Raw genomic sequence first — 12,154 nt, forward strand, 5'->3', positions numbered from 1 at the left:
GGTAGCAACAACTCCCATCTTTTAACGTCTTTTGGTATGACGCGGCCGGGGTTCGAACCCACGACCGATATATGCACTCACCCTTAGTGGAAATAACTTCACCAGGGACTCCATGAGAACCAGATCAATCACTTTCTCCCTTTTCATCTTGTTACCTATTAAATATCTCTACTTAACGCTTCCATGAGCATAGTGTTTTTTTTGTAATACCTGTACGTCCTACACAACAAAGATTTGTAGTTCCATTACAAATGCGAAAATTAATAGACATGATCCATAATGTAGTCTAACGTGTTTGTTTTTAATAACATTTACACGAATTGATGTGCCCATTTTTAAATACAGGTGGAAAGTGTACAATGATTACCCTGTACAGAAAGATTTATGCCTCTTTTAATAACAGAATTAACAACTACACATAGCGCAGCTTCTTCTCAAAAATCAGAGCAGCGACCGACCGATTAGTAGCCTGCTCGGTCCCCGCTGGAATTAAGGCATCGCCCAACGATTTTTTATTTGGAGAAGTCGAGCACGCTGCCGAGCCCAATCGATACCTGGGCGGTGCCTTGTCGATTTTCCGTCGGTCGCCGGTCGATTTTAGGTCAAAACTAGGCGAAATCGGCGTTCCGGCAGTGACCGACCGATGACCCACTGATAACCGAGCGGTCTCCGACCGGCCACCGGCTAATTTTAAAGTGACTCTCACACTCTGCCGTGTAGGCCTACCGTGCGCCACCGTGCGCGAAAATGTCTGCGGACGGTGGAGAACGGCGAGGGCACACGGTGGTTCGTTATCAAAGCGGGCAACACGTTAATAGGGCGTTGGCGCTTATTTACACCCGGTGGGACCCGGCGAAAGTTTTGGGCATGTTCAAAACTTTGGCCGGCTGGCACCGGCCGCAAGTAAGCGGCAAGAGGACGGTGTTAAACGGTATGAGGACGGTATGAATACGTTATGAAAACGGTCACACTGTATGAACACGTTCACAACACGCTCATAACCCGTTAGAGAACGGTGATGAAAAATGGAGAGGGGACTGACCGTTGCCGTTCAAATCGGGGTATTTATGGCAGTCGTGTCATGACGTCAGCAGTCCGGGGACTCGCTCACAGGACGCTCCGAGCGGTGAGGGGACGCTAAGTGACTGGTAGGTGGCTGCTACAAACCCGGTGCACACGTTCGAGACCCGGTATGGGCCCGGTATGGAAACGGCCAAAATTTTCAACAAAAGTCAATCTGGGCGGTGAAGACGGTAGAAGCACGTTCAACACCCGGTATGCGCCCGGTGAGAACGGTCAGAAGATGGCAACGAAACGGTGAAAAGATTAATTTTATGAATTTTTTTTTTGCGGCCGGGGACAAGTTCGCTCAAACCCAACGTTCTGGACTCTGTTGTTTTTTTAATAGCCCGGCAGGTGGACGGTAGGCCTACACGGCAGAGTGTGAGAGCTCCATAAGGAAATTGCCCGGCAGCCGGCCGGTGATCGGCGGGGCGCCAAAATACGCTCGGTGCCCGGGAGTTCACCGCCCGGACACCGACCTAATAGAGCGTTCGCCGTCGAGCGATTTAGGTCAAAAATCATAGCCGCTAAGTCAAAGGTCGCTGACCGATTTTAAACTCGCCCCCGAGTGACCGACTGATCTCCCAGCGGCGACCGGGCGGCAAACGCTCAGCAACCTTTGACCTAGCTGATTCGATTTTTGACCTAAATCGCTCGACGGCGAACGCTCGATTAGGTCGGTGCCCGGACGGCGACCGCCCGGGCACCGAGCGTACTTTGGGCGGCGAGTGAAAGTGAGCAGGCGCCGCCCGAATTTTAGCTCCGCGCTAAAACTTCAGCAGCGACCGAGCGATGCCCTAAAAACAAGCGGTGCCCGGGAGGCCGCCGCTCGGTGCCTGGGCGAAATTGGCTCAAAACTCGCCGCCCGGCCGCCGAGCAGGTTCCTTTTAGGTGATGTGACCATATCTTAACTCAAAACCCAACACATTCCAACGTAACCATGGTTACAGATGTATGTTGTTCTCTTTTACTTTGACAGCCATAACACAATGTTTGAACGAAGTTAAGGGAGCTTATTTAACACCATTCGCCGCCCCCTTTTCACTTGATTGGTGATTACCTGTCTATGTGAGATGAAATCAAGATGTCAGTCACTTTCCAGCGTCTGATATGAAATGTTATTACCAAGGGTGTTTATTATAAAGAGCAGCAGCTTCAGACCACGCTTAGTCCATTTTTGAAACAGGCGTAATAGTGAATCAACATGTACTGTACGTGTCGCTCAAAAAATTAAATTCTTTTTCTACAATGATCTAATAACGTACAAGATATTTCTCGTATCCGATGCGCCAAAAGTCACTTGTTTAGATTTTGATCAACACATATCCACATTTCTGTCGAATGGAATCATAAACTTTAGATGCATTTCCCCCGAGTCGGCCCGAGAATACCAGCTCTACCAGCCACTTCAAACTGGAGCCACAGGCTCTCTTGCAATAAATCTACTGACTAGCCCTTAGCATTCCTAATTGGTACTGTTCGAGGCAGGCACCCACATCGGTGTTTTTTTGTACTAAAACAAAATACAGAGCACGTCGCTATAATGGCAAAAGGTTTGGATGCTGTACCTAATTCTATTGAGCCTGATGCCTATAGGATACTCATTACTACTATGACTATTGTTTTAAACACAGTCGTCCTGGTTGTTATTGGTCGCCAAAAGGAGCTTCAGGAGTACATGCGAGTTCTTTACCAGATACTTGCTGTATCGAATATGATTTTAGGAAGTACTAAGAACCTATGGAGCATGTTCTGGACACCGGGTTCCAACGAGAAGATGTGTACCATCATATGCATGACATTTGCCTTTGTGTATCAGGTGTCTATAATATCTGTAATGGCTTGTCTCAGTGGGACCTGTTTCAATCTTTATCTTCTCGTCTCGAGGCCTTTACGCTATTATACGATTGTTACAAGAACCCGATTCTACACCACACTTGCCTCTGCATTTTTGGTGAATGTACTTATCTCTGGAATCTATTTACCTATTCCAGATTCACCTTTAATCAAACTCTTGATTGAACGTTGCCTAGCGCGTGACAACGCCGTAAAAATACAGTGGGTTTCAGTCGTTCACACTATCATTCAGATCTTTCCAGTTTGCGCAACAATGCTTTTTACAACAATATTCTATTTCAGACTTCTGGTCATTGCATATCAATTAAATAAAGTTGTGGCATTTCCTGAGAACCCTCGTATCCTTGCCAACAATTTCAACATGGAGAATCGCAGGCACTTTCCAGAAGACCGTCGTCTCAGTGACACGATGGACCATCTGCAAAACTTGAATCTTGATCGGTCGCGCAAAAGAGGGTTGAAAGGTTTTGTTACAGTATTTCTTCTAACTGGTTCGTTTTATATTTCATGGCTACCTTACGTCTTCGCATACGTCATACCTTTAGATTCTTCTACATTTAATATCGTGGAAATTCTATCAGGGAGCAGTGCATACTTACAGCCAGTGATCTACTTATTGACCAACGCTGAAGCGAGATGCATGTGCTTGGAAGCTTTCCGTCGGTGCTTCAAACTAATGACACGTAAGAAAGTTTGATTTTTTGGATCAAGTTTGATGCCAAAGACTCCATCGAAATAATGACGAAATCGACCATTGAAAGTTGGGTACTTAACTATTATTGAACTTTTCCATCAAGCTCTAAAAATAAAACTTACAATGATCCAATCATGTACATACGTAATCATATATGTATATAAACACTTGAATAATTAAGTTTAACCACATGATTAAAATCGGTGATATATTTTACAAGGTAATTATATGTAAACAAAAATGAATCAAATGAGATCAAATAAATGTCGAATTCCAAATACGATGATTTTTAAACATTCCTGATAATTTTTAGGTGTGATAATTATATATGATATTGTTCCAGCGTGATACAATGCATAAAATCACACCTCATAGTCTGTGCTAACGAAAAAAAAATGTGTAAGTAAAACATTTGGATGTCTCATCAAGTTTTATTTGATCAGATGTCAGATGTTCAGATTGTATTCGTACCAACATGAATCAATGTCATATTAATGAGTATAAATATGTTTATTTGAAAAGATGAAATAGAAAGCACCAAATCAAATAAATCAAATCACTGCAAGTATGAGCCTTATTTTGAGTATGTGCTGGAAACTACTTCTTTTTCAGTCCATAAAATAGTTTTCAATTAAAGTGTATTTAATGAAACTATAATGCACTAGGCAGACTTTTTATACAAATATCAACTGATAAATATAAATACTTTTACAAATTTTCTTCATGCAAATTTAATGTAAAAGCACCTCAAGGCTCTGTGTCTTAATAGTTCTACTTAAAAATCGACATAACACCCTGCATGTACAAAAATGAATAACTTAAATTTGCGTTCAGAGGACTATTTTTACAAGGTCCAAATGGCAAAGCTGTCGTTTGACGCTGTTCTTGTTTAAAGTTTTATGATACATTGCAACTTTAACATTTAATGATATAAAAGATATAGATTTTTATCAAAATGTGAAAATAAAATGAATTGAAATTGAATAGAATGATACATTATTTATCGACTAAATTTTTTGTAAATTAACGTATAAACTTTCATGTACAAGTGATTTTCCCCCATCCACCCCAGGAATGGTGCTAAAACAGTACACGGCAGGGGTATAGTAATCCTGGAGGGAAGACCAGGTAGATTTAAAGTAGCGTTATACAGCCGTTTCCGCAAATTTACTCAATCCGCCCGTCTCTTTCCCCTGACCTGACCTGACCTCCCTATTTTTATTGCATTGACGACTTTCGTCAATGTCTTGTTTCCGTTCGCGTTCTTCTTCTTCTTCTTCTTTTTCTTCTTCCCTAAAATCCTATTCGTTTTGCACGCAGTGCTTGTTAGGCCTATCTAGGTCCCTTTCTCCAGCCGATCATTTCCAATTTCGTAGGCGTAATCTCTGATCTTCTTCGTTTTTCAAAATCAATCATGCGTAACCGTCTAGGCACCATTTGTCAATTTCTAGTCCGTTTCGAGGCCTTTTTCTCTTCCTTCGTATCTTCACTATGATCCTAGATACTACAGACCTTTAACAAATTCCTCTAAATAGTCAAAGAGATTTCCATTCATCTGCGACTTACAACCTGCCCTATAAAATGCCATCTTCGTACTCGAAATTCTAATCCGCCAAAAATCTCGACAACTGTTAAAAAATTGACCCGTAAAAATAAAGAATTGCAATAACTTTTTCATATCTGTTATGTTTTGTCTTAATTCTTTTAGAATATCTTCTTCTTATTATTTCACATAACCGTGCAGAATTTCAAGCTCCAGTAATTAAGAATATTATGAAGAGCGCCCTTTAAAGTTTTGAAAATGGCTTTCTTTCTGAAGATCAGAAGGTTAACGAGAAAGTTATGTAGGCCTACATCGTATCTAAATAAATTTTGATTCAGAGCACAAATTAAGCACATGTTTAGCCGACCAGGCTTAGACACTAAGTTTTATATCCGTAATGGCTTCGGAGCCGATAAGGCCTGTTAATCAGGCACGTAGCCACAGGGGGGTGGGGGGGGGGGGGCACGGGGAGGGGGGCACGTGCCCCCCCCCCCAAAATTTCCAAGATCGGTTGAACTTTTTTAGACCCCTTTTTTTGACCTCGATCGATTACATGTATGTGCCTCCCCAAACATCAAACGTGCCTGCTGTTAATTCCCAGTTGTAGGTAAAAAGGCCATCCGGTGATATAAGTAAATCCATGAAAATTGGCTAAGGATAGCTTTACATCATATCGGTGGTTCCTCCAAGTCATTGCATCTCTTTAGAGACTAAATTTGTGCAAAATGAACTGAGTATACGCCCTTCTGGCTCCAAACAGACGCCTTGTTTCTAATTTGAGCGAAGCATACCACTACATGTGAATGCAACTTTGGTTATTAGCTGCCCGATGCAGTATACATTATATTCATATTATATTCATATCTATTTCATTTCCAACAGAAAGGTAAACAAAGATATTACATTTGATTTCTTACATAATTCATTTTTTCAAGAAACTATACAAATAAACTTTGCACATAATAAAATTATTACAAGAATTTCTTAATTTCTGAGGAAATGGGGGGGGGGGATCCACTAAAAAGCAGTGCTTGTAGGTTGTGGATCTACGAAGACTTAGAAAACACAAGACAATATTTCAAAACAACATACAATTTACAAACACGAAACGAACAAGAAGTAAAACAGATAAGAAGGAAAGGGGGAAAGGGGAAGAAGGAAGAAGAAGAAGAAGAAGAAGAAGAAGAAGAAGGACAAATCATGACTGAAAAAAGTAAGTTAAGATAATTTTGGGAAGGTAAGATCATAAGACCAAATAAATATTAAATTAATCGAGCAGATGATGAAGACCTAAATGAAAAATGAAGATGATTACCAACTGTTATCAGATTATTCTTGTATATTACTCTTAGATTTGAGCAAAAATGTTTTTAGATTTTTCTTGAAAGAATTTAGGGATGGACTATTTTTAATACTTTCACTTAGAGAATTCCAAAATCTAGGACCATCATACATAAAAGACTTCTTCGCTAATAAAGTTCTAAAGAGTGGTAGGTGAAACTCGTTTGACCGTCTAGTTGGGTAATCATGAAATGACCGATTTAGGGGGAACATGGCATCAAATATATGTGGAAGGGTCTTTTTTGAATACTTATACATAGATTGTCCTAAGTGAAGTAGATACAGGTCATTTGTTTTTAATAGTCTGCCATTAACGAATAACGGGTCTGTGTGTGAGAGTGGAGCAGAATGGTAAATAATACGGAGAGACTTCTTTTGTAATAATAACAGTCTATTTAATAGAGTTTGCTGCGTGTTGCCCCAAGTAAGTATTCCATAATTCAGGTATGGTAAAATTAAAGATGAATTAAGCATGAGTAGGGATGATGTCGGAAAATGAAATTTAAGTTTATTTATTATGCCAATATTCCGTGAAATGATCTTACATGTATTATCTATATGGCATTTCCACGAAAGTTTGTTATCAACAGTTATGCCTAAAAATGTAATGAATGAAACAACTTCCAAGGGGGTATCGTCAAAAATTATATTCTTGGGCAGTGTGTCAATAGAATTACTAAATAACATATGTTTGGTTTTTTGGAGGTTAAGGGATAGTTTGTTTGCTTTTATCCATTGGGTGACTTTTTCAAGTTCAGAATTTACAACATTGACTAGGGAATTTGGATTTCTATGGGAATAAAATAAATTAGAATCGTCTGCAAAAAGTATAAATGAAAGGACATCAGATGATTTACAAAAGTCATTAATATAAATAATAAACAATAAAGGGCCAAACAAACTTCCCTGCGGTACTCCACAATAAACGTTTTGCATATTGGAAGCATGATCATTCAAGAATACATATTGTCGTCTTTTGGATAAGTAACTCCTGAACCACTCCAAGGCCTTCCCACGCACCCCATAATGAGAAAGTTTGAATAATAAGATGTCATGATTGATGGTGTCAAAGGCCTTGGAGAAGTCCAGGAAGATGCCAACCAGGTGAGAAGAATTGTCTAAAGCATGCGCTACTTTGTCAATAAAATTCAATAAGGCATGTTCTGTATTATGTTTTTCTCTAAATCCAAACTGAAAGTTGGAAAAAATACTATGAGTTTTTAAAAAGTAAACAGTTCTACGATAAACAACTTTTTCTAGAATTTTCGACAAGGAGGATAATAAAGAGATTGGTCGATAAGCTTCACTCACTATGAACCTCTCACCTTCACCCACATTTCATCCATACACAGACCCACACTAACACAAGGTTCACGATTATTTAATCTGTGTCAGGACAATTCTGGGAGCGGATATGAGCAGAAAATATTATCCACTTTGAAAGACTTATTGACGATTCATCTGGCATTAGAATCTAATTGAATTATCCATCACCCCATCATTTTTTAGGATATTCCTTTATATTCAATATGGGATAACTTATTTGAAGTCAAGCATTCATATTTTACACTCTCGCATCAGCCTTTTTGTTGAAGAAAAAGGTGGTGTAAAATTTCAAAAGTCCCAATGTGCAAATCGATGAAAACTGAATACTCCTCAAGTTTAAAACGGACGTTCATGGCTAGATTTAACATTCTTCCTTTGTGGACAGAATTACTCCAGGGACTCCATGAGACACAGATCGATTACGTACTACCTTTTGGTCATGTGACCTATGTACTACACAACAAAGTTTGTTAGTTCTAATTATAAAATTTCCTGACCGTGTTCAATTGAATTGACATGATCCATCATGTAGTCAATTTTTTTTTTGGTCAAATATCATTTACACAATAATTACTGGGTATGACAGTTTACAGATGATTACTCTGTACAGAATAATTCGTGCCTCTCCTAATCACAGAACTAACAACTGCACAAAGCGTAGATTCTTCATAACTCAAAACCAAACACACGCTATTCGTAACCATGATGAGTTGGTGACAGATGTATTGTCGTTCTTCCATGAGATAGTTTGCTTCGAAAGCCTTTCTCATGGTTTGACGAAAATGGAGAGAGCTAATTGCTCATCAGTGGCCATTTTATCATTTGATTGATGGTTACTTCTCTGTGTGAAACTTAAATCAAGTTGTCAGTCGCTTTCCGCCATCTAGTTTTTGTTAATCAAGGTTATTTGTTCAGAGCAGCAGCTTCAGATCAGGTTGAGTCCACATTTGAAACAGACGTAATAGTGATTCTACTCGTACTTTGTCGCTTTAAAAAATCGTATCCGATGCGCAAAATGTCACTTGATTAGATTTAGATGAACACAAATCATCATTTCTGTCAACAGAATGGTAAACTTCAGATGCATTCCTCCGACTCGGCCGTGAACAGTAGTTTTTACCAGCGACCGGCTCTCTTACAATAAATCGACTGACAAGCCTTTAGAATTCCTAACTGTTAGTATTGATCGAGACAGGCACGTACATCGTTTTTCTGATGCATACTACAGCAACGCAGGCAGCTGAAATGGCAAAAGGTGGGGGTGTTGCAGGTAGTATAACCATGACTACTACGACTATTGTTTTAAACACGATCGTTCTGCTTGTTATTAGACGCCAAAAGGAGCTTCAAGAATATATGCGAGTTCTTTACCAGATACTTGCTGTATCTGATATGATTTTAGGAAGCACTTGGAACCTATGGAACATTTTCTGGAATCGAGGTTCCAACGAAAAGATTTGTACTATTGTAAGCATGACATTCCCCTTTGTGCATCATGTGTCTGTAATATCTGCAATGGCTTGTCTCAGTGGGACCTGTTTCAATCTGTATCTTCTCGTCACGAGGCCTTTACGCTATTATACGATTGTAACAAGAACCCGATTCTACACCACCGTTGCATCCACATTCTTGGTGACTTTACTAATCTGTGGAATATATTTGCCTATTCCAGATTCACCTTTTGTCAAACTGTTGGTTGAACGTTGCATAGCGCGAGACAACGTCGTAAAGACTGGGTGGACTTCAATCGTGCACACCGTTATTCAAATCTGTCCAGTTTGCGTGACAATGCTTTTTACAACAATATTCTATATCAGACTGCTGGTCATCGCATGTCAAGTCAATAAGGTTGTGGCCATTCCCGAGAACCCTCGTGCCATTGCCAACAATGTTAACATGGAAAATCGCAATCACTTTCCAGAAGACCGTGGTCGCAGTGACACGCCAGAAAATCTGCAAATTCGCATTGCAAGGAACGGCAACGTAAATCTTGGTCGGCCACGCAAAAGAGGGTTGAAAGGTTTCATTACAGTTTTTCTTTTAACAGGTACGTTCTATTTGTCATGGCTGCCTTACGTCGTCACATACGTGATACCATTACATCCTACTATAACGAATAGCATGGACATTTTATCAGGGAGCAGTGCATGCCTACAACCGGTGATCTACCTGTTGACCAACGCTGAAGCGAGATGCATGTGCTTGGAAGCTTTCCGTCGGTGCTTCAAACGAATCCCTTTTAAAAAAGTTTGAATGATTAGATCGAGTTTGATGCTAAAGACTCCACCGAAATCAAGACAAAATCGCCTCATTGATAGCTGGGTACTTGACTGATATTGAGCGTCTCTGTTAAGCTCCTACAATAAAACCTGCAATGATCCACTCTTATATGTACATATATGCCTATATATTTGAAAAGCTTAGTAAGCCTAAACGCGTGATTGGAATCGTTGATTTATTTTAGAAGGTTTTTATATATATAAATAGAAGAAAAATATCAAATCAAATCAAATCAAATCAAATGTATATTTTTTAAGACGTAAATTGCAATGCTAAGTGCTCTTTGATGAACTTTAAACTTTCCTTGAAATTCTGTTTGATAATGGTATATGATACTATATACTAAAACGTTTATGTTAGTAAAATATTTGGATTTTTCTTCATCAAGTATTATTTGATCACATGTCGGATTTTAAGATGTTTTTGTATATGACATGATTAATGGATATAGATACTTGTACAAACATTCTGTATGCAAATGTTGAAAAAGCTCAAGGCTCTTTGTCTGCGAAAATGCTCGTAACTGCACAACAGAACAAAACACGCAACTAACGTTCACTTTCATCCTTAATATCTACAGGAATGTACATTATGTTGATGTAAAACAGAGTAAAGTGTCGGGAAAGGGACTGGATTACATAGTTCTTTTTACAAAATTTTGACAAACCACCCTTCATGTCAAAATATGAATAACTTTAGTTTGCGTACAGTGGACCATTTTTACAAGGTCAAGGTGGCATGGCTGCCCATTAACGATGTTCTTGTTTGAAGTTTGATGATATACATTGCAACATTTGATTGTCATGATATAAAACATATATAGGTTTGATAAATTTTCCGCCGACTAATTGAAGCCTACATTAAAGCAAAAACTGTATTTGTAAAATTGATTTTGTTTCCCACATCCACCCCAGGAATGGCGCATGACCAGTTCACGGAAGGCGTAAAAGACTCATGGAGAGAACACCAATAATATTTAAAATAGCATTACAGCAGTTTCTGCAACTTTACTCTAACCTCAATATATTTTACCATTGACCTTCGTCTCTATTTTTTCTCTCTCTCCCGGGGTGTTTGAGGGCACAGTTTTTTGGACAAACCACAAGAGTCGCTCTAGAAAAGGGCAAAGAACAAATAACTCACAAATCTACCAGTAATAGCACATTCTGACTACCAACTCGCTTAGCATTACCCAAAATATACACTGGTCTATCAATGCGTGCTTTTAACTGACAATCCAAAATTGAGGAGCGTGGAAAAAAAAATCAATGGATTCCTGGATACCACAGACATCGGTAACATGTCATGGAAATATCCCGTTATGATCAAGCGAAATCCCCTTACGCATGAGTGAGTTGCCTATTTGTCTTGTGATTTTCAAATTTTGTCATGTCATTAAAAATGTATAACTTTTTTTATTAATTATCCAAGTTTGTTCAATTTTTGTTGTTGATTGGTCTGTCCGATTTCTCTGCTTCTATTGGAAGTAAGACATTTTTGGAGTGGACTTGCCCTTTAATGGCTCTGGAGCCGACAAACCCTGTTTATTCCCAGGTGTAAGTGTAGAGGTCCCCATGTGATATTAGCAACATGGATATTAGTTATTCCATAAACTTATGCTCTGGATAGCTTTTGATCGTAGTGTGGTCCCTCCAACGTAAGCACGTTATTTGTTTAAAGCCTAACCCTGTATGTAATTATATGAGTATACACCATTCTGGCTCCGGAACAGACGCCCTGTGTCTAATTTGAACGAAGCATAACACTGATTGTTCATGCCACTTTTGTTTAACTGCCTGATGCAGTACACCTCGGATAGCTTTACTCACTTTGAATCCCTCATCGTCATCCGCAGTTGTTCCATACATAGACCTACGCCCACTTAAGTTCACGATCATTTATTTTGTGTCAGGAAATTCTAACACTTTGAATAGACTTATTGACAATACAACTAGCATTAGAGTCTGATTGAATTATCCAAAACCCCATCAACATCAGGAATTTGCCTGTATATTTAACGTGGGATAACTTGCTTGAAGTCAAGAATTTAT

The sequence above is a fragment of the Strongylocentrotus purpuratus genome, unplaced genomic scaffold, assembly GCF_000002235.5.
Source record: "Strongylocentrotus purpuratus isolate Spur 01 unplaced genomic scaffold, Spur_5.0 spur5_scaffold_14, whole genome shotgun sequence".
In the NCBI taxonomy this organism is placed as follows: Eukaryota; Metazoa; Echinodermata; class Echinoidea; order Camarodonta; family Strongylocentrotidae; genus Strongylocentrotus; species Strongylocentrotus purpuratus.